This window comes from Cupressus sempervirens, chromosome 11 (assembly GCF_028749045.1).
Source record: "Cupressus sempervirens isolate cs-2001-9-10 chromosome 11, ASM2874904v1, whole genome shotgun sequence".
Classification (NCBI taxonomy): Eukaryota; Viridiplantae; Streptophyta; class Pinopsida; order Cupressales; family Cupressaceae; genus Cupressus; species Cupressus sempervirens.
In genome coordinates, this window is record NC_143128.1 from 317,006,164 (window position 1) to 317,030,758 (window position 24,595).

Consider the following 24,595-nt stretch of genomic DNA (forward strand, 5'->3'; position numbering starts at 1 on the left):
AGAATGTGACAAGGTTAGGAGGGGATTAGTATTAGGTTTAAAGACATCTTCTAGAAGAGTCTAGACTTTGGATGAGGATAAAGACTTTCTAGAATAGTCTAGAACTTCCTAGGATGAGGATGAAGACTTTCTAGAAGAGTCTAGAACTTCTTAGGATGAGGATAAATTAGATTTTTAGGAAATAAATAAAGTTTTATTTATTTCAAGGGTTTGGGTTGAGGAGATATTTATTAAAACTTTTTTAATAAACATGAGGATTAATATTTAATCTTAATTAAATATTTTGAGTTGGGATTAGGGTTAGGAAATGATGGGATTAGCCTTTAATCAAAATTAAAGAAGGATTAGAAGATTTTGGAAGAGGTTAGTGGTCTTAAGGAAATTGGCCAAGTTTTGGGTAAAAAATAAATTTTTTATTTATTTTGGGTTTTTTGGTCAATATATTAATTAAATAATTAATAAATAAAGAAATAATGTTTAAATAAGATTTAAACATTTTTGGGAGGGATTCCTTAATTAAATATTTTTAATTAAGATAAAGGGATTTAATGGCATAAAAATAAATAAATTAATTAAATAATTAATTAATTAATAAATGATGATGTTATCAGGAATTTTTCAGAAAATAAAAATACTTTATTTTCTAAAGGTTTTTAGGTGTCTACACTATGCACTTGTCTATGTTTTCTATGAACCTTATTTCTTCCTTGTCTTTTTCAACTAGATTGACAGGAATTTTCTCCCGCTTGTTCATTTCTTGCTAAAATATTTTAAAGCATTCCCATGGGATAGTATTTCCTTTGCCCTCTATTTTTCCATACAACTTGAAAATTTGTGTTTTTATTGTTCACTACTTTGACTTAGTAAAGGGTAGGAACCCTTGGAACTTTCACCTAAAATAGAAGAATATGCATGCTAGTATTACACCAAATTTAAGGGTTTGATTGTTGAAGTCATTCTTGATGTTACCTAGGTTTTCTGTCATTTTATCATTGAGCCATCCACTTAGATCAAGTGTAGCATGATCATGTACAATTTAGTATTTTTTGTACACTACACCATTGAGAACACTATTTTATTAGCTTGAGTAATATATCTTTTAAGTGATCACCATCATTGCATATCTTATTTTAGAGTATGAGATGTCATTCACTGTGCAAGCCCTTCTGTTTGGATAACCTACAATAAGATCAAAAACTTATTTTGTCAAGATGGTCTTTGTGGTTGGTACCAATCTAATGGGACTAAATCTAATCACTCTCCCTATTAAATCATTCATGATCTTGTAGGGTTTATCAAGAAACATATATTGATTATGTATCTTTGTCAACCCATACCTTGCCCAATTTTTGTAAAAGAATTTTGAAATGTCTACAACTTGATGTAGAGTGGCTACCTCTAGATGCTTGTGTTTATCCTTCAAAACCCCATTCCAACAAAAGGTTTCATACAATTTGTGATTTGACTTTTCACCCATTTCTTAGATCTTGATGTCTAGGTAATTTCTCACATCTTCTATGAAAAGAACGTTAGTTGGGAGTGATGACATTGGACAATTTTCCTCCCAAATCTATTTCATCTTCTTTCAATAGAGTGCCCTTATACTAAGGATGTTTGGTGACCTTCCCATCAACCAACATCACTTTGTTGATTTCTTCATCCATTTGGATATTACAATTGATTGGTAGCGATACACAACTTATTTTAATGACTTTCTCAATCAATTCATTCTTTATACCTTTATCTGCATACTTAACTGAACACTATAAACTTAATAGAATTCACACTAAAAGCTAGGTTTCATAAATTTGAATGCTCAAGACATGTCAACTTTTCAAAGTCATAAATAGCTCATAATGTATCTATTTATAGCCTTGAATTATAATGTTGGGGTTACAATGGTAAACAAAAGTTTTACCTACCTCGTATCTTGTTTCATTAATGTTGTTAGAAATTAAATTCCACCAAGATAACCTAGAGAGGGGGGGTAAATCCATTATGTAATTAAAACAACTCTCAATATCTTTATTAGTTCTAAAACATGTAAATAGTTGATGCAACAACCCTAGAAATATAACCATGCATAATAACACCAAATATGCTAACTAGGGAAACCCTTTATCAGAGGGGAAACCCCAGTGAGAATGATGTCGATAAGATGATGTAGTAATATAAAATTTCCTTCTGAAAGGATAGACCCTATTAGGAGTCAAGGAAATATAGTCAATACATATGAGTCCATGTTAGGATACTTTTAATCCATGTTAGGAGATATTAACCCTTTTAGAATTTGTGCTAACCTTGTTAGGAGTTGGAAGAAGGCCAATTAAACTCACTATCCAAATAGCCTTTGAAATAGTCTTCACTAGACAATCTTCTAGATAAGCATATCTAAGATCTTTAGGAAAAATAAACAAAAAATCCTTTGCCAATACATTTTTTTTGAATCTCACAACACATAAATCCTCATAAATATTTTCTCTAATCAAAAGATACTCCCATTAAATTTCCCTTATACAATAAGTATTCGTATTGGATCACACTTTCAAATTAACATCAAAAAACTGATCTAAGTCATCATAATGACACTCTACCATAGGGAAATGATATTTTCCTTTATACTTGCAATTCCTAAATAAAGTTATTGAGTCAGCCTTGAGGCTTTCCCAATTCAAAACAATAATATAGGACATTCTTAATATATTACAATACACTTTAATTACAATTTTACACTTTGCTAGGATTATCAACAAATTGCTGGCTTACAGTCTTCATGACTTTGCATATGTTGATCATCAAATTATGCCCTCTTAACCAAGCCATCTTTGTCATGCCTTCCACCTCTTTCAAAGACCACTTAATTCAACTCCATTCCCTTGAGGAGATAGAATCAAAACATCAATACACAATTTCTAAAAATGTTTTATGAAAGCTGCCTTTAGTAAATCCTTCATAACTTGAACTAGTCTTCATATTTATGTGTCTGCTTTTAATTGTAGCATCTAGGAATACTGATAAACATATCCTCAAGTGTGCATAAGCTGATAATCAATCCTTGAATCAAAATAGTCACTTCTTCATTTATAACTCTGCTAGTCTTCACATAGTAACAAATATGTTGACATCAATGACAAACCTTTTCATGAATGCAATAACTAAGCTATGAATATGTCTCCAAAATTTCTAAAATACTCTCCCATAGGAATATCATCAACATTCATGCTAAAAATCTCCCCCTTTGGCATTGATGGAAACATAGATGAAAAACATCTAAGTACCATGAATACCAAATATATTTCTTCCTAATTTGCCTTTACTCCCCCATTCATGTTATTCGAATATAAACATACATGTAAGTCTTAAACATATTGTAAAGAATTTTTAATGTTCAAATCATAACCATACAGTAACCAACATGTATAAAGAAGGTGTTAATCTCCCCATACATAGTGTTCTCTATATTCTCTCCTAAATCTTCATCCCTATTGACATCAATCAATATTTTCATGTGCAACACTCTCCCACAAAGGATTTTTTTCATGTACATATCTCTCCCTCATTGACATCAATAACAAAGATATCATTATGTCAATTCTCAAAGTTTAATCATTTATAAAATAATATATTCAAGCTAAGTGTCCAAAGATACTATTAAATACTAGTACTAAGAGTCCTTAATGACTTATCTCAAAACATAGATACTCCCCCATAGGAGAAGCATCAAGCATCCAGTCCAGATAGAAGAATATAGTGTTTTGCTACCATATGGACTACTGCAATCTCTACATCATCTACTTTGAAGTAGCTTGGGGTATAACCCTAAGCATACCTCTTAGGTACTCAAATGTATCCTTAGCCAAACATTTTGGAATTATGTTGGCTATCTCCTCCTTTCTACTAACATACTCCATTATAATCTCTTGCTTAGCTACATTTTCTATCAAAAAGTGATACTTAATATAAATTTGATTTGTCTTTGAATGTAAAACTTGATTCTTTGACATACTCATTGTACTTGTATTGTCATAATGTATGATAATAGGTTCTGCAAATTCAATTCTAATGCCTTTCAACATTTGCTTCATCCAAACAATCTAACTACAACTATTTGCCATTGCAACATATTATGCTTCTGTTGTACTTTTTAAAATGCAACCTTTTTTCTTACTCATCTAAGAAACCAATCTTCTCCCCAAGAAGAATGCTCCACCACTAGCACTCTTTATGCCATCACACTTCCTACCCAATCAGCATTAATTTATGCACATAAAGTAAAATCCTTTAATTTGTCATACCATAATCCATAATTAGGTGTTATTTTCAAATATCTAAAGATCATTTTTATTGTTTCATATTGTGACTCCTTAAGATCTTCCTAAAATCTTACTACAATTTTAGCTACATTTGTTATATCAGGTCTAGTATGTGTCAAATACTATAGTCCAATAATCATAGATTTTTACTTCATCTATTCAATAATATGAGATTCATTTTTTTCTAGATAACTTACATCTAGTTACCATAGGTATTCCATTGAGTTTACAACTTTCTAATCTGAATCTTTTTAGAAAATCTCTAAGATACTTAGCTTGTGATATGAAAATGCCATATTCACTTTGTACAATCTACAATCCCAAGAATTATTTCATCTCTCCAATCATACTCATCTCAAATCCTTTCTTCATTTCTTCTAAAATTGTCTTACTAGCTTCAACATTACCTCAAAAAATAATGTTGTCCACAAATACCACAATAATCAGTAATCCTCATCATTCTTTCTTAGATACAAGTTATTATCGACATTACCTTTTGCAAATCCCAAATTTTTCAAATGTCTATCCAATCTTGCATACCAAGCTCTAGGGGATTGTTTCAATCTATACAATGTCTTCGTTAATATGAAAACCATATCCTTCTCATCTATCAAATGAAAAATATTAGGTTGCTGTATATATGGCTCCTCTTTAATTTCTCCATTCAAAAAAGTTGACTTGACATCTATTTGACAAACTTTAAAGTTCTTATTAGCTTTGTATGCCAAAAACATTCTCATCACTTCTAATCTAGCCACACATACACAAATATCTTAAAAACCAATTCCTTCTTGCTATGAATATCCTTTACAAACCACTCTTTCTTTGTTCCTCAACTTCACCTTGTTTATTCATCTTGTTTCTAAATACCCATTCAATTCCAATAATATTCTTATCTTTAGGTATAGGAACAAACTCCCAAGTCTTGTTCTTTTTAATATGTTCTAATTCCTCTTTCATAGATTTAATCAATAATCATCTTTACAAGATTCATCAACATTTTTAGGTTCAAATTGAGAAATTAAACACAATTCTTCATGTACATTATTTCTTGTCATAATCTTATGTCCTTACTTCCAATGATTTCTTCAATAGGATGATTCTTTGTAATATTTATATTAGGTGTCACTTGTTCAACCCTAATTTTTGTACTAGGCTTAGGTCTTGGTTCTTCTCTTTGTTCCTCATTCTCTCTTTGTAGTTCAATCTACAAATTAGTGTTAGTTTCATTAAATAATTCGTGCTCAACATGTCTATTATTAGTTCTTAGATTGCTCTCTCCATCAGAATCATAATCAAGTATCCTCTCTTATATTCTAAATCTCTCATCAACTCTTACATTAGTACTTTCAGTAATAGTTTTTGTTCCCTAATTAAAACATCTCTATGCTTTTATTTTCAATGAATATCTAGGAAACATTCCTTCATCACTTCTAGCATCAAACTTTCCAATGAAATCATCTCTTTTAATGTAACATTTACTTCCAAAGATTCTAAAGTATTTCATAGTAGGATTATTTCCATACCAAAGTTCATAAGGTGTCTTACCAGTTCCTTGTCTAATCTGCACTCTGTTCATAGTGTATACTATGATGTTTATTGTTTCTCTCCAAAATGTATGTGATACATTATTCTCAAACATCATTGCTCCAACTACTTTAGTCATTGATCTATTCCTTCTTTCTATTGTCCCATTTTTCTATGGAGTCTTAGGAGATGAAAGTTGTCTCTTTATAAAATTTATTGTCACAAAAATTGTTAAACTCATTTGAAATGAATTCTCTACCTCTATCAGATCTCAAGCATTTATATTCAAACCAAATACATTCTCAACTATGCCCGTAAATCTCTTGAATTTTTCAAAAGTTTCATATTTACATATAATAAATGCAACCCACATCATTAAACACTTTTCACCATAAAAGGCTTTAGTCTTTATAGGACAACTTAGGTTTGTATGTACAATCTCCAACTTCACTAAAGTAGTACATTTCTTTCTTGCAAATGAATTACTTTTCTATTTTCCCAAAAAACATTACTTGCACATCATGTTAGAAGGTTTTACAATCTTAGGTAAGTCTCTAATAGAAAATGTAGTACTAACCTTCACAATGTTATCAAAGTTGATATAACAAAATCTATTATGTCATAACCAACTGTCATCCACTTTAGCTACTAAACATGTTATTTTAGTAGGGTTTAATTGAAATACATTACCTCTTTTCCTTGTACCAATACCAATCAATGTGTGATTCTCATCCTTGATAATGCAAACCTTCTTTATAAACTACAACTGATATCACTTGTCAAGTAGTTAGATTATATTTCAGACCATGCACAAAGTAAACATCATTTGTGTTAGTCTTTCCATCAAGAGTAATATATCATTTTTCATGTATGTGGCATGCTACATTATTTTGAACTCTAACTACACCATCATAACTATTGAATTCCACCCAAAAAAAAATCATATCACCAATCATATGTGTTAGCCTCAACTAATAATATAATAGGTAATGCTATGAATGTATGTAAAAGATTCATATTAGTTGTTATATTCTCATCAATGTCAATGTCTTAGTAGACTAGACATTATGCTAACTTAGTAGAGTGTCATATGATTTGAAGAAAAGACATAATTGATAAGTATGGGATTCAATGAGTACTTGAATGAGTTGGAAACTAATAATGCAATATTGGTTTGATTGTTTTACAATCATATATTTTTGTAGAGTATTAAAGAACACAAGCTTAGATGAGTGACATGGTTAACAAAGGGAGAATATATTCACTGAGTGACTATAGTATTGCCCAATCAATTGGCAAAGTAAAAGGGAAATTCATTATTTCCTAAGAAATTTTAGTAATTTAATCAAGTTCTATATTACTCGAGTAAATATTATTCTTACCGAGTAACAAATGGATGAACAAGGTTGGAGAATTGGGATCCAAGATTGACTTTTGATGGAAATATGGAAAGTTTGAATGGTCTAAGGCATAAGTCAAAGTTTGTTACAAGATCAATGATTGGAAAAAATTAATAAGGATTTGATTATGGATATTGAAGAAGGATAAGGATGTACACAAATTTCTATGAAAGTTATATCTTCCAAGTGTCTAGATTCATTGTATGAAGTTTTGAATCTAGAAATTTGATATGAACCTGAGATCAATGATTGTGATTAAGGAAAAAAATATGGAAGGATCAAAAAGCTTAGAGATGACCATCTAAGGAGGCAACAAAGATAGTTTTTGGTTGCTGGTTTTAATTATTGATCACATTGTTTGTTGTTGTGTTGGTTGGAAGTTGATCAAGTAATGATAAAGTTTTTGTGAATGTAAAGTTGAAGAAGGTGAAAGAAAATAATTGATCCAAGAGAACCAAGAAAAGGAGAAAGAGAAGGTGTTAATAAACCAATCAAAGGTATAGAGTGAAAGGATATCATAGTAAGCGAATAGACAAAAACAAGAGCAAGGAACAAAGATATGAACAAGAAAAGGTAGTTTCTATTCTTAACAAATCATTTTTACTGGTACTTTTAATGATTGTGGCAAAAAATCTTGCAAAGTTGAGTGGACTAAGTTTTTGAAATTATATATGGTAACATTAATTAGTGGTGTTTGCAAGTCCTTTAAATTGGGTCAGTCTTTAGACAAGATCAAGGAGTGATAAGGTCTAGATGATCTTTTGGTAAAATCCTTTAAGAAGGTCACATTAATAATGTGTATGTAGCATTCAACAAGGTTGGATCCTAACAGAGCTCACTTGAGAAGAGTGAATATTTTGGGGTTGCTGGTCCCAAGTGGTTTTTTCCTTCATAGGGTTTTCACATTAAAATCATGGTGTCAAATGTGTGAATGTTATTTATATTGAAAGTTTTTTTATATGTTTTATAGTTTACTACAACTTGGTAATAAATAAGTTTATGGTTAGTTATAACCAAGTAATTTACTAACATTTAGTAATGCAAAGAATAGTAAGTTAACCATTTTGATTAAAGTGATTGAAAGAGTTAAATTATAAGTTGAATGGTTACACTGAGTGATTGTTGATAAAGTTCATGAAGTTTTAATGGCACTGGAATTGTTTGAAGGGAATGTATGATAACTAGACATAACTAATTCACCCCACCTCTCAGTTATCTATCAATATGATAGGAACAACTACTATTTATAATCCAATCATACTTTCTTTTTCTTTTTCTTCTTTCTTTATTTCTTTTCAAGGATTTCTTTTTTAATAGAAACAAATCCTATTTCCCCATCTTCATCATCAATATCATCTAGAAAGTCTACCATCTTAAAATCAGGTTCACCATCCTTATTAACATAGAAAAAATCTTTAGGTATTCTTAATTTCTAAGGCTTCTTAGGTTGATGCTTATTTTTTCTCTTAGGACATTTAGAAGAATAACGACCAACTTCTTTACATGTCCAACAAACAAGAATTTTATTACCTCTAAGTTCTTTCTTGATCATAAGAAAGGAAAGTCCTTCAATCTTCTAGTCTTCAATTTATTTTTCTTGGTTGCTACTGGCATAATCTCCACTTGTACTCACACTTCTTGTCAACCCAGGTATGTCCTTCTGTATGATGAAATTTATTTTCCCATCTAAATAGTTCTTTACTATCTTTCATCCATGATTGAGATGCTTTCAATTTTGCAAGTAGAGTTTCCTGTTTAAAGTTTGATGTGTATGGAATAACTTGTTCAATCATTACTCCCTTTGATGATAAGCAGGTGTCAAATTTTTCAATTTTTTCCACATAATTTCATCTTTTATTTTGGTTCCTCCATAATTTTTGATTCTAACAACAATCTTTGATATTCTAGAAAAAATAACCTCTTATAGATTCATCTTCCTACATTTTAGCATCTTGATGTGAGGCCTCACCCCGACACGTTATAGCCTAGATGTTTTGTGTACATTTTGATAATTGAGACCTTGATATTTTGGCAGATTTAGATAGATGGTGGATTTTCCTTATCTATGGATTTGATACTATCATAGTGTTTTACATTTTTATGTGTATGAAGAACATGTTATTGTATAGGAAGCATTCGAATATATTTGGAGTAGTTTTATGATATGATATTATCAGATTTTGATGCAATGAAAAATGTTAATTTTCAGTGTATGGATGAATATTAGTTTGATTATGATGCTTATAACATGCAATTTTTGATATATTAATACTTCTAGTAGCACAATTGAAGGATTAGGAAAGGATATTTAAGTTGAATTATGATAATATAGATGTGATTGTTATTGGCATTTACATTACGTATGCTTATTTTGATTCCTAGGACTATTGATGCTCGAGCTTCATGTGTAGGAAGTGGAACCATGGAAACTTAATGGGCAAACAAGGTATAGACACATGTTTAATGACTCTGCAAAGGTGAATCTTTGTGAGATTCGTAAATCTCGTTGTGACGTACTTAATTTGTGAATGTGTGATGCATGTGTGTGGTATGTTTCTCACATGTAGATTTTGAATGTGTTATGGGTGGCATTTTTGTGCATTTTGTGTGTGTCACTTGACACTTGTGCTTGTTATGGAAAATGACATGTTATTCATCAATGGATCATGTGGCCACCTTGCTCCGTGTTATACACCTCCATTGAGAAAGTGGATTACCACCTTAGTTAGAAGGGGACAAGGTTATCACCTTTGGAAAAGAAATTTGAAATTTGAATTGCCTAGCTTTAGGAGGGTCATAAAGTAACTTTAAGGCCAATTGTGATTAAAATTAACCTTACCCATGTTAATACTATAGGTTAGGGGGTTATTAATGACCTCCATGGTGTGTAGTGGACTTAAGGGACCTCATAAAAATGACATTCTTCATTGAATCTGAAAATAAGAGGGTTATAAATAGAGGCATGGCTAAACATTAAAACTTACTTGGCAACTCTCTACTTTTAGAGACTAATAGGGTTGAAGAAAGAGGAGGGATCTCTACTACAAGTATTCATTTCCTTGCTTGGAGGAAGGTTGGTAACATGATCCATGAAGTCTCTTCACTTTTCCATATAGGTTAGAAATGGTGATTTCATTTCATGATGGGATTGTGATGTTTTGTGTTGTATTATGGTTAACTCTTGTTGTATGTTGCATGTGGGTAGTGTTGTGGGAGTCTTTCTTGAATTTTTTGTTTCATGTTATATGTCTTGTGAATTTGGGTGTGAGGCATCACTCACCCTTGGGAGGGAAGATATGCCTAGGGCGAAGGGGTTAGTTGGGCTCACACATGGAATTGAGGAGTTCTCCCTTGTGTGGAGATGGTTGAATATGTTTTTATGGCATGCAAATTATTTTGCTCACTTGCATCTTGGGAGGTATAAGGTGGTATGAAGAAGGGAAGATGTTGATTGCCCTGAAAGGGCATTTTGATATTGCAAAGATGTTCAATTGTGAATAAAGGCTAAGCAATCCTCCTCATGATGAGAGCCCACCTTCACCCATTTCTTGATTCATCTGTTGAATCTTTGTGCATAACCTTGGATGGGATGTGTTGTGATGTCTTGTGTTAAATCTGATTTTATTGTGGTGTATTTGCATGGCATGGGAATGTGAAGAATGCAACCGTTTATGTCTTGTTTCCCCGAGCTTGGTGGGTGGCCTCCTTGAGGCCTAGATTGGGAGGTGAGCCTCCATGGCTCCCAAATTGTCTTTCTTTTGCAAGATTTTCATTGAAAAGATGGAAGCTTGGTGATCATGAAGTTTATAATTTGCATAGATGAAAGGCATTTTGGTTGGTATTGAAATGGAGAAGTGAACTCCACCTTATGATGAACATTCATGGTATTGTGATGTGTGTTAGTGAACTCATGTATTAGCCATTAGAGAGATTCTAAAATACACCTTGTTGTGAGATTTTTCTATTGTGTGTAACTTGATTGGATGGTTCACCACCTTTGTTCTTATTATGTCAAATAGTGAATTTTGAAAGAATCCTACAAGAGACTTTTGTTGCCTTATCTATTGTTAATTAGGATCTTTACAAGCAAACATAATTAGTGTCATATTTTACTTAGGAAGAAGTTTTTAAACATTACCATTTGACATCTTTATTCCTTTAACTTCAAGAAAGTAATGTCATGGCTTGATGATTAGTTTTAAATTTTAAATTAGTTATATGAGATGCAATTGGTAATAATAATTTGAAGCTGGCTTAAATTGATGAACTTGGATGACAGTTGAGTTTCAAAACTTCTTGCATTCCATTCTGAATATGGTTCAGTTTTAGTTTGAAACTTCTTGTATTCCATTTTAAATATAGTCTCTCTAGACATATGCTAGTTGTTTCATAGTAATATTTTTTATAAGATTAGAACTTGTTAATGTATAGTACCATAATAGACTATCCTCGCATGACTATTTACAACTACTGAGAATGCATGCTAGACAAATTTGCTAAGTTTAACAAGACCTATAAATGCATATTTACATTCTGGAAAATGTGTGGATAAAGCAAAAACAAAACTCATCTCATTACAGTCGAATAAAATAATCAATCTTGTAATAAACAATAATATTTTAAATTGCTAAGTCAAAAATAAGATTTTCAAGAAAATCCACCTATTTAAGAAATGTTAGAGTTAGATCTCCTTGTGATATGACACTATGGAAAAGGTATATGTGTTTAATATAAAAAAACAAAAGAAACAAACAAAAAAACTATATATATATAATATAAACATATTCTTATAACAACAAACTGACCTAACATCATAATTAAGTAAGGGACTATTCCCTCGCACGAAAACAAGGAGTTAATGCAAAAATAAAAAAATCAAATATGGATAAAACTTGGACAAGACTCCCATCTACCTAACCAAACATTCTAAGAACTTTTTCCTAAGCTAGTAATAATTTAAACATCAATATCCATACCCATCTCACCTAGGCGAAATATGCTTGGCAAGCATTTAAGTAACTTTTGAAAAAAACCTTGATAAGGTTCTGACATGTGTCAGAAAATCCACCACTCACTTGAGGTAATGATATTCTTAGGAATACTTATGGCATTAACATTTACCCATGTAATTACGCCTAACAGCAACCTTGGAAGTTGGAGCAAACTCCCTTTTTCTACCTAGGCGACCAAGTAGATGATTGACTTGGGGAATACAACTCTAAGCAATAAATGAGGGTGCAGACATGTCAAATGGGGCTTTCCTTACGGCAAGTTTTAAGAAGCTTCCTAAAGAAAATTTAAGGGGTTATCTTTTTAGGAGGCAAAACAACATGTAAATGCATAGTCTCTTTGGGAATGGTGGTACCCACACCCACTTGCTCAACAAACACTAGGTGATGGGACTTGAAGTCCTTCCTTGTGTTATTTTATTTAGTTTTATTTTGATAGATGTGACTAGTACCTAGGCTAAGTTACTAAGCAAGACTATTAGATAAAGAGAAACATATAGTGGTTATTTCTAAATTAGCCATAACTATAGATGTGTTAAGGGTAGTATAATTTTCTTAAGGATATATATATATATAAATGTTTGCTATTTACATAACATTAATATCAAATTCCAAGGGGTAGTAAATAAAATATTAGTAATGAAAAACAAAATATTGTTAGCAATAGCATAAAAGATGTGTAGGTGGTTAATTATAAGATTTATAGTAATGATCAAGTTATAATAACAACTAACAAATGAAATAATAATAATGGCAATGTCAATTTAATGGTTACCTTAGCACTTGAAACAAATGATTCAATGTTGAACATATTCTTGAATTTCACCTTAGGCCCCTACCATATTGATGCCATCAAATTAAGCTCCACTTGCACATCCAATAGGTCGTGTTGAGTACGAAAGATTGAGAGCTCTCAACCATTGCACCATGTGTAATGCGGCATTAAGAAGCTATCATTCTCTTTTTCCTCTTAGTTCTAAGTACGATTATGTTATTACTATCACTCTTAATCAAAAAAAAAAATTATTGGTTATGTTTTCACCTTGTAAACTCTTGGCATGACACTACAAACATACATATCCAACTTTACAATCTATCCTTCTTAGCTTGTTCATCACCTGCAAACAATTTTTGCAATTCTTAAATATTTTACCTCTTCATATTCTATTTTAGAATGAGTTCTCACTAGTGCTTCCCTAGCAAGCATATTCTACATAAATAGATCTTTCTAATATCCTTCACAAGATTGAAGCTTTTCTTATTCAATCAAATCCTTCTTTTTCATTATATTCAACCAAAATTATGGACCCATCCATACTAGATGAGTCTTCATATTTTCCTTCTAGCTATCATAATCGATTCCATCAAACCTTGAGATTTATTTTTTGAAATGTACCATGGATATTCTCAAGCTATTCAAATTTTCCTTCAAGGACATGATGCTCTGATAGTAATTGTCAAAAAGTAAAGTCCACCAAGATAACAAGGCGGCGGGGTGGGGGGGTGTTGGTGAATTAGTTATGAAATTAAAACAACTCTCAATATCTTTATTAATTCTCAAACATGTTAACAATAGATGCAACAAAAATAGAAAGATAGTCATGTACAATAACACTGGATATGTTAACTAGGAAAACCCTTGATTAGGGGAAAATCTTGATGGGAATGATGCCCATAAGATGATGTACTAATATAAAAGTTAAGTGTGGAAGGATAGACCATGGTAGGAGTCAATAAAATACAATCAGTACATATGCACCCCTATTAGGAGATTCCAACCCTATTAGGAGTTGTGTCAACCCTGTTAGGAGTTAACAAGAGGTAAATTAAAGTCACTGTCCAGATAGACTCCTAAATAGTCTTCACTAGACAATCTTCTAGATAAGCATATCCAAGATCTCTAAACTAAGGAAACAAAAAATCCTTTTCCAATACACTTTCAATATCTTCTCTAATTGAAATACATTCGCATTCAATTTCCTTTATACATTAACTATTTGTATTGGATCATACTTTCAAGTTTGCATTACAAAATGATCTCATTGATTAAAAAAATCATACTCTACTACAATGAAATGATCTTTCATTTATACCAAGTCCTAAAGAAATTTATTGATTTTTCCTTGAGGCTTTTCCAATTCACAATAATAATATAGGACATTCCTAAGGTATTAAAGTACACATTTTATTATAATTTTACACTTTTCCAATATTATCAACAAATTGTTGGCTCAGTATCGTAATAAGTTTGCACACATTGATCATATGATTATGCCATCTTAACCAAGGAATATTTGTTATCTCACCCACCTCTTTCCAAGTCTTTTTAAGACAATTCCATCCCAATCAGGAGATAGAATCAAAACATCAACACTCTCTTTCCATAAACATTGTCTAAAAGATGCCTTTAGTAAATCATTCATAACTCAAACTAGTCTTCATATTTCCATAAGCACTCATAGCTCTAGCATCTATACATGTTGATAAACATATACTCAAGTGCACATAAGATGATATTCAATCCTTGAACTGCGGTGACCACTTCTTCCTTGGTATTTCTGTCAGTCTTAACAAAATAACTAGTATGTTGACATTAATGATAAACACATCATGAATACAACACATAAGCTCTAAAATATGTCTCTAATATTGCTAACATACTCTCCCACAGTAATAGAATTAGAATTCATGCTAACAAATGCTTATGATCCATTGAGTAATGGTCATATTTTTTCACTTATTCTCTTATCTTCTATAGGTGGTTCACATTCTTCAGTATATCTAACACTCAATAGCATTTGGCATCACATTATGTAATTTATCAATTTAGACTAAGGGACCAGTGTATGATTTTCCTAGTTTTCATAACCCCTTAAGATATGAATTAGCTTAATTCTTCTTAGAGATCTCACTACTGACCAATGGTCCCACAACCTCTACAGATTTACTTCATCTTCTTCATTCTTCTTGCTCCAAACTTTGGCAAAGTCCTTGACTTCTTCTTTGTTTGCATTCTAAATTTTCTCTTTCCTATCAAAGAACTAGTTATCTTGACTGCCTCCGCTCCTATAATCTATGACAAGATGTCCCATCTTGTGACACTTGAAAGATGTCACTATGATACCTCTTCAAGGTATAGTATTGATTCTATGACCTGTCTTCATTTCATAAAAGGTTGCAAAGTGGCCTTGGTTTCTATAGTTTCTACACATCTTTGTGGTGATCCTATCCCTTCTAGTGAGACTCGTCAACTTTGGGGATGACTTATTTGATCTTGTTTTGGATCTAAAATCTTTAGCCTTTTTCTCATACTTGTTAAAGTAGTAGCGATATTCATCAATCCTTTTCTCATTGAAATGAGATTTGTAGCATTGTGTTATGTGAAAATTTTGATAGACCCATCAAAGGTATTATTGACATTTTTGGTCACCCTTTAGCCCATTATACATAACTAATTAAAGACATCTTTCATAGGCTAAGTTCTATTATTTTTTACAAAGGAAATATTGTATACTTTTTACATATTGAGGTGCACAAAGATATTGTATTTTTGGCATCTAAGGATTTCAATGTTGAGTGAGTTTGTCTTATCATAGGAAGATCTTTCTTCTCATTTGACATTCACAAGCCAAAACTATAGTGTGTTTTTGACATTTTTGCACGATGACAAGTCATTCTTAGGAGATAGAAAATCTTTTTGCAATAGTGTGTAAGTTAAAACTATTATGTTTTTTCAACCTTTGCACATGATCGCAAGTTATTTAGAAACAAGCAAATTTTTGGTGTGATGGTGTGCATGCCAAAAATGTTGTGTGTTTTTGTGCCTGCATCTTTTTTTTCTAGTGACCGTGATAAGAGTCAAGAGATGAGTATTTATTACCAAACTATATTTTTTTTCTTTACATGCAATATAAATGCTTTTCATTGCTATATTTCCATTTAGCAAGGGTATGGGTATGATTTTCTTTATTGCAGGGGCATTTACTAGTCCATTTCCTATCATTTCATGGATCAGATATGCATGACCTCAAATTTTATCTAATTTATTCTACTTGGGTTGTATATTCCTTTTGTATGTCCCTTCATTTTTTGTTGTTCTCTATCACTTCTATGATCAAATGTACACATATAATCAATTTTTATCTAATATTCCTTGATTGCAAGGTCTGTGATGTAGGGAGGTGCAAGAAGAATCTAAAACAACATGTGGAATAAACTCAACTTGCAACCTTCACACCCATGCTTAGAGTTACACATGAAAGCTACACATTAATAAAATAAAACCATAGAGAACACAAGGATACATGCAACATATTTTAGGTGTAATTTTTCACTTCACATATAGAACAACCATAACATGCTCAAGTACTATGAGGCCTTTTGGGTTGCGGTCTTAAACAAAACAAGAAATATAAAAAATTAGAGCCTTAGCTTGCATCTTCCAACTTCTCCTATTCAATAATCGTATTGATTCTTCTAATATAATCTTCTTTCCTACATCTACAAGTTGGCTAGTCAAGCATTAATTATAATTTAAGACCATGCTTGGAAAAGTAAACAAAAACCCACACAAACAATCTGAGAAAATATGCACACTTGAAGGTAGGTCCAAACATATGGTAAGATTTGTCTCTTAAATGCACAAGATGCCACATAAGCAATCAATTTTGTGCTAATAAGGTCAACATGTTACAAAAGGTATAAAAAAAAAAAAAAGACCACGAAGAATGACACATAACTCAAGGAATATCCAACATAATAATTTGTGCACTTGGGAAAATGATCAAGGATAGTCTTCGACATGATGAAAACTACACATAACATGAAAAAAATAAATAGTAAAGACTGCTTCACGAACAATAGACCGGTACAAGAAACTAAAATTTATTTTTGGTTGATGCAATATTGCCCAAAGATGTAAGATGCTCCTAATTAAACACTTGGGGTTAATAAACAACTAATTTCTACATCAAGCATGACTAATATTCTTACCTAAATCATAGAGATCCAACTTAGGTTGCATAATCCACAAAAGGTCTTCAATAAGTTTTTCTTTCTATTAAACTAGGTACTCCAAGTAGTCTTTTCCTCTGGTGCTCTTACTTATTTGGCTATTTAAGACCTTTTCAATGATATATGTTTTTCTTCTTAGGGTAATCCAAGTTACCTTTCAACTTTTCATCCAATTCAAAATACTCAAAAATATCTTCAATGTTGAATATAGAAAAAATATCCATGTCTTCTGGTAATTCAACTTCAAAGTCATTTCTGCTTTCAAACTTCATTAGAATCTTACAAGGGAAAAACTTCTTCATCTTCATCTTCATCTTATTGTAGGTGCCAAATAGAAATTAGTTTTCTTCAAGAGAATTATTAACTCATCAACAACTTCAAAAGATTTAGGTCTCCTCCTCTTATATGCTCTCTGTTTGTATTCTATATTACTATCTTCCAGCTTCTTTTTATCTTCATCATGTAAAGTCTTCATGAAATCTGCAAATTCTTCAACTTCAACACTTCTTTGTCTCAAGGTTTAGATTTCTCAATTCAATAGTCCCTTTAGGATTTATACTAGTAACTATCTCAAAAGGTGTTAGCTTCTTAGTGCTCCTATTCATAAAACTATTGTATGCAAACTCTGCTTGTGCCAAAATCAAGTCCTAACTAGTAGGCTTATCTCTAACCAAATATCTCAATAGGTTACCTAGACTTATATTCACAACTTTAGTTTTTTTTTATATTTGTGGATGAAACATAGAACTAAACTTCAATTTTGTATTCAACTTCCTCCAAAGTGTCCTCCATAAATAACTAGTGAATTTAGTATCTTTGTCTGAAAAACAATAGTTTTGGGTAATCTATGCAATCTCACCGCTAGCTTAAAGAGTAATTTAGCTACATGTTTATCATCAAATGTCTTCTTACAAGGTATGAAATGAGCCATCTTTGATAAAGTAGAATCATTCCCTCTCTAAGTTCTAGGCAAACCAAGAATATAATCCATATTGATATCTTCCCAAGGATTATTAGGTATTTGCAATGGTGAATATAATCACAAATTCTAGCTAGTTCCTTTTTTTATTTGACAAATTTTGCAACTTCTTACCGTCTTGTGCACATCTCTATATATTTGTAGCCAAAAGTATGTTGGTCTCAGAATGGTTTTGATGATTGAGTGTCAACACACTTAATCAATTTTCATATAGAAGTTGAGTACACTATATGTGCTAAGCCAGATAGAACTACAATAGGTGCCGAGTGATCTTTAGGTGCTGAGTGAAGATCAAGTGTCAAGCATGATATAGGTGTCGAGTGACTTTAGGTGCCAAGTGAACCATATGAGCTGAGTGATAGGTAGGTGCTGAGTCATAGTTGATGTTGAGCAAGCTAGAGTATAGTTGATGTCAAGCAAGCCAAAATGCAATAGGTGTTGAGAAAACTAGAATCATATATGTGTCAAGTACCAATAATCCTGTATGTGTTGAGTAACATAGAATCAACATATGAGTTTGTGCCTTCCATTTTTTGAGTCGACATAGAAGGATCACAAAGGGATTAAAAGATAAGAATGAATCTTTTATATTTCCTATGCAATCAGCCTGTAGCCAATAAGAAAAATGGAAAAGGCATGCAACTAATAAGAAAAGTGAAAGGAATGAGAAAGAAATTGAGATTCAATATGGATCATAGATCCATACCTAACCCTAAGTCTTTGATATCTTTAAAAGGAGGACGAAACCCCATTGTATTTGTGGAAGAGAGCAGTGCATGGGTAAACTGTAACAAAATTTAGAGGGAAGAGTGAAAAGACTTAGAGGAATAGAGCAACATTGCATATTCAGTTGATCAAAATAGAGTAAGGGAATCGAATAGATATCAGATCTCAAAGGATCAAGATCAGAATGAGCAGATCAAGTGCTTGAATTCAGCAATCAAGGATTGTAAGCTATCAGGTTTATGAATCTAATACTCTCTAGCAATTGCATTAGAAGGAAAATCCTATGTTGATAGGTTAGCTTAATAGCTAGGTTGTAGATCATTTGAAAAGGTGATAAATCATTTAACAAGGTGACACTTCATGTAAAGTGTTTTTAAATCCTTTAAACAACTCACTATTGATAAAGTGTAAAGCCTTTAATAGGGCAGACTGTCAAAAGTGGTCAAACATTATTGCTACAATGATTTTGTGGGTATCATCCCCACCCCAGTTTTACCTTCTCATTTTGGAGGGTTTATAGGTTACCAAATTCTAGTGTTATGTGTTGTTGATGCATGTGTTTACTTCATGTTTATTTGATATGTTTACATGCATGTAGTTTACTTTCAGTTAAAATTTTTAATGGATAAAATGTATTACTTCTGATTCACCCTCCCACCCCCTCAGAAGTATACTTCCCATTTTATTATTCCAACAAAGTACCTGTCTACAATCAACTTCACTATTTTATCCATCCCAAAGTGTCCAAAAAGTCAACAACTATGTTTTTTTTTTATAATGTTCTCTGTCATAGATCTATTAGTTATGCACAACTGAATTCCCTTAAACAACATGTCTTCCTAAATGAAATAATCAGTCCACTTGTCCCTTACCATTTTTTCCTTATAATCTTTCCAAGGTTTTGAAAAATTAGGATTAGTTTCATACAAATACTTCAAATTAGTAAAACCAAGTACCTCAATTTTCATTTATGTCAGCAAATTCCTTCTTTGACTCAAAGCATCAACAACTTTGTTTGAATATCCACTCTTGTGTTTCAAAGAAAAGGAAAATTTCTCCAAAAACTCAACCCATTTTATATGTCTTTTATTCAACTTACTTTGACTTCCCAAATACTACAAAGCTTTATGGCCAATTTACAACACAAAATATTTAAGCATCAAATAATGTCTTCATTTCTTCAAAAATTGAACAATAACATAGAATTCTTGATCATAAATTGAATATTTTCTTAGCATCATTCAACTTGTTACTAAAGAAAGCTATAGGTCTTCCTTCCTAACTCAAAATAGTTGCAATAGCACTTCCACTAACTGCACATTTAACTTGGAAAACTTTACTAAAATTAGGAAAAATAAGTGTAGGCAATTCTGTAATCTTTTATTTCAAAGTTTCAAAACTCTTATATGCTCCATGTGTCCATTTGAAATCCTTTTTTCTTCTCTCATAGTCTCATTCATATCATTATAAATAGAACTGAAATTTATGATGAACTTCCTATAAAAACTTGTCAGTCTATGAAATGATCTTACCTCTCTAACATTCTCAAGTGTAGCCCAATCAAGAATAACTTTCACCTTCTCAAGATCCATCTTCAAACCATCAACTAAAATTACAAAACTAAGATACACAATATCTTCCTTCATAAATGAATATTTCTTTAGGTTAATCAATAATTGCTCCTTTTAAATCTTTGCAATACTTGTTTAACATGCTCAAGGTGTTCTTCCTTACTCTTACTATATATTTAAGTGGCATCCAAATATACAATCACAAATTTATCCAAAAATTTCTTCAAAACTTCATTCATCAACCTCATAAAAGTACTAGGTGCATTATTTAAACAAAAAGGAATAACCAACCACTCATACAAACCTTCATTAGTCTTAAAAGCAATTTTCCATTCATTGCCTTCTCTAATTTTGATATGATGATAGAAACTTTTCAAATCAATCTTGGTAAAATACTTTGCTCCACTCAAACTATCCATTATAGGCAAATGGAATCTATATTTTGTTTTCATCTTGTTTATAGCTCTAGAATTAGTGCATATTCTTCATTCTCAATTCATCTTAGGTAGTAAAACAACATGTTCTGCACAAAGACTCAAAATTTCTCTAATCAAACCACTTTCAAGCAATTCTTGGACTTCCCTATTCAATTCATTCTTCTCATCAAGTATCAATCTATGTGGTACATTATTAGGCAAACTAGCTCTAGGTATCAAATCCATACAATGAGTTATACTTCTCATAGGTGGTAAACCATCAAGTACATTACCAAAAATTATTTCTTGAAACTTCATTAGAAAGGATTCAATCTTAGATTCAATATTTCTAGGAATCAAAGAAAAACAAACATTTTTTTCTTTCATATCTCTAGAAAATTGATTACCTTCAAACATACTCTAATTGTGGTATAATGATTCTCCTCAGGTATCTCTACCAAAGGAAACAATATTTGTTTCTTTACATCTACCCAAATGGTATATTGATTCAATCTACCATCATGAAAATCTTCTCTATCATACTGCCAAGGTCTACCCAAAATAATATGTCAATAATCCATAGACATAATATCACACAAGACTTAATCATGATAATTCCTAATTTTAAATTTAACAAGGCATTGTTCAATTACAATAAATTTATGGTCCTTCTAGATCCAAGAAACACGATAAGGCTTAGGATGTCTCAATCTCTACAACTACAACTTGTTAACTAGCTCCTCAAATGCCAAATTGTCAAAACTCCAACTATCAATGATTACCTTGCAACATTTTCCAACTACCTTACATTTGGTTTTGAACAAAATTCTTCTTAAAATAGGTTCTCCATTAATTTCCTCATTCCACAAGATTCTTCTTAGCGTCATATTTCCACCATCATCAAGTACATTAGGCATGTCAACAACTTCTTCACATGCCAAAGTGCTTCTTCTATTACCTCCAATCTTCTTTTCAAAGTTAGTACATTCAAATGCCCTATGTCCTTCTTCTCCTCATTTATAACAAGTACTTTTAAACTAATTTCTCTCTTCTCTTTTTCCACCATTATTATTTCTAGTGTAACCAGTTTAGCTACCTCTAGTGTAGTTGCCTCTTTTTCTAGTAGGTTCTTCCTTCCATTCTGATTTTCCTTTGTCTTGTTTTGCACTATCATATCTACTAGCTTCCCCATATGTTTTGCCTCAACTTCTTTGAAATCTACCACCTCTTCCTCTTTGTCTCTAATCATGTTTCTTCACCAATCTTTCTTCAACCTTCAAAGCATATTGATATGCTTCTTCCCCATTATCCATTGTAACATAACTAATCTCATATTGAATTGATGTCCTCAAACCATTTAGGTATCTTTCCACCTTCTCTATTTCATCATCCACATATACAGATTTGATATCCAATTTTTAGAATTCCTCAGTATATTTCTTTACACCCATGTCCTTTTTCCTTAAATTTTGCATTCTTCTCAACAAGTTTACTTGATAATCAGTAGGGAAAAAATTCCTCTTCATCTTTCTAATCATCTTTTTCCATGTCTTGATATTTTATTTTCCTCTCTTATGTCTCTTAGTTTGCAAATGATCCCACCAAAGTGAAGCATGACCCTTCGACTTTGTGACTTCTATTTTTATCTTCATATTAAAAGTATTTATCCATCTTAGTAATCCAATCCAACACAATATTAGTTTCAAGTCTTCCATCATAGAAAGAAACTTCAACAATAGGTCTAGCATTCACCCTAAACAAAACTCTCAGGAGCCTTTCCTAATCTTGTTCAACCTCAGATTCATGCTTAGGATTTGATGCTTCCTCTTACTCATCACTAACATCTTCAAGATGTACACCTCTTCTTTGTGTTGTCTCCATAGCTTCAAGTCTAAATGCAATCTTCCTCAACATATTCATAATAGCATTATCAACATTTCCTTTACCACAAACCATCTTGACAATAGTTACTACAAGATTGTAACCTTTTGCAAGTGATAGGTTAGATATGAGATCTACCAAGGTTCTCCATGATCCAAGCCTCAAGAAAGAAATAAATTTGATACCACCTAACATAGGGAGGTGCAAGAAGATTCTTTAAAAAAATGTGGAATAAACTCAACTTCTAACCTTCACACACTTGCTCAAAGTTACACATAAATGCTACACATTAATAAAATGAAACCACAAAGAACACAATGTGCAACATATTTTAGGTGTAATTATTTCACTTCACATTTAGAACAACCACAACATGCCAAGTTGTGAGGCCTTCTAGGTTGTGGCCTTAAACAAAATAAGAAATATAAAATTAGAGTCTTAGCTCACATCTTCTATCTTCTCCTATTCAATAATACTATTGCTTCCTCTTAATCTAATCTGCTTTCCTAGCCAAGCTTCTTTTATAGCTAGCTAAGCCATAAATTGTCTAGCCAATAATTAATCATAATTTAGGGCCATATTGGAAGAGTAAAAAATCCGATGCAAATGGTCTTATGAAATCACACACACTTGAAAGTAGGTCCACATGTATGCTAGGAGTTAGCTCCTAACTACACAAGATGCCACGTAAGAAATCAAACTTGTGCTAATCAAATCAACACTCGAAAACAACAAGAAAAAAAACCACAAAGAATGATACAAAACTTGAGAAATATCCAGCATAAGAATTCACGCACTTAGGACAAGGGTCAAGGATAGGTCCTTGACATGAGGAAAATTGTGCATAACATGTAAAAACAAGTAGGAATGGCTACTTTATGAACAAAAGACTGCTGCAAAAAACTAAAAATATTTTTGGTTAATGCAAGATTGCTCAAAGACCCAAGATGCTCTTACATCAGTCTATAACCTAATTCCATTGTAGTTCAAGTTTAAACTCAATTTTTTTAGTGTGAGTTATGATTGATCTCTTTAAAAGGCATCTTTGTACATACTTTTGGGGTCATTCTCTATTGGTTCTTTGCAATAGCATTCGTGCTCTATATATATAATTTATGTATGCCTTACAATAATATAATTCTCTATTTTTTTACCTATTCTCACCATTTTGTATTTATGCATATTTCTTGCCTTATGCTAAATATTTTATTATTTTCTCAAGTTTGTATTTTCTATCTACTTTTCTTATGAATGTTATATAACTTAATTCATCTTGCTTGTTGCATCTCATTTTCTTTGATCTACTATGAGCATTTTGGAGATAAGAATTGAGTTGAGAGTTCTGAATGTTTTGAGAGTTTTATTGATGTTTAGTAAAGTCCTAGGTAGAGATAGTAATTAAATTTCAATCTGGTGCATCACCTTGTCCATTTCAACTTGTAAATTGCATGCACTCCTCCCTTTTCCCTCAAATTTGTACTTAGGTATATCCTAATTGTACAAAATTCAACCTTCTCTTAGATTCAACCTCAAATAGAAAGTCTCATACTTGGAGGTTGTTTTCATGTTATAGAAGGTTACTTAAGGGTTGTGCCTTAAGCATGGATGCAAAATTTTGTGTCAACAGTTTTTGGCACACTCGGTGGGACAAGATTTCATTATTTTTCTAGAAACCTACTTGTTAGATGGTGTCAAATAAAGAACTTCAACTTCCATGTTGAGAGGATAGTGCTTTTCTTAGCATTTCATCCTTCAAGAAG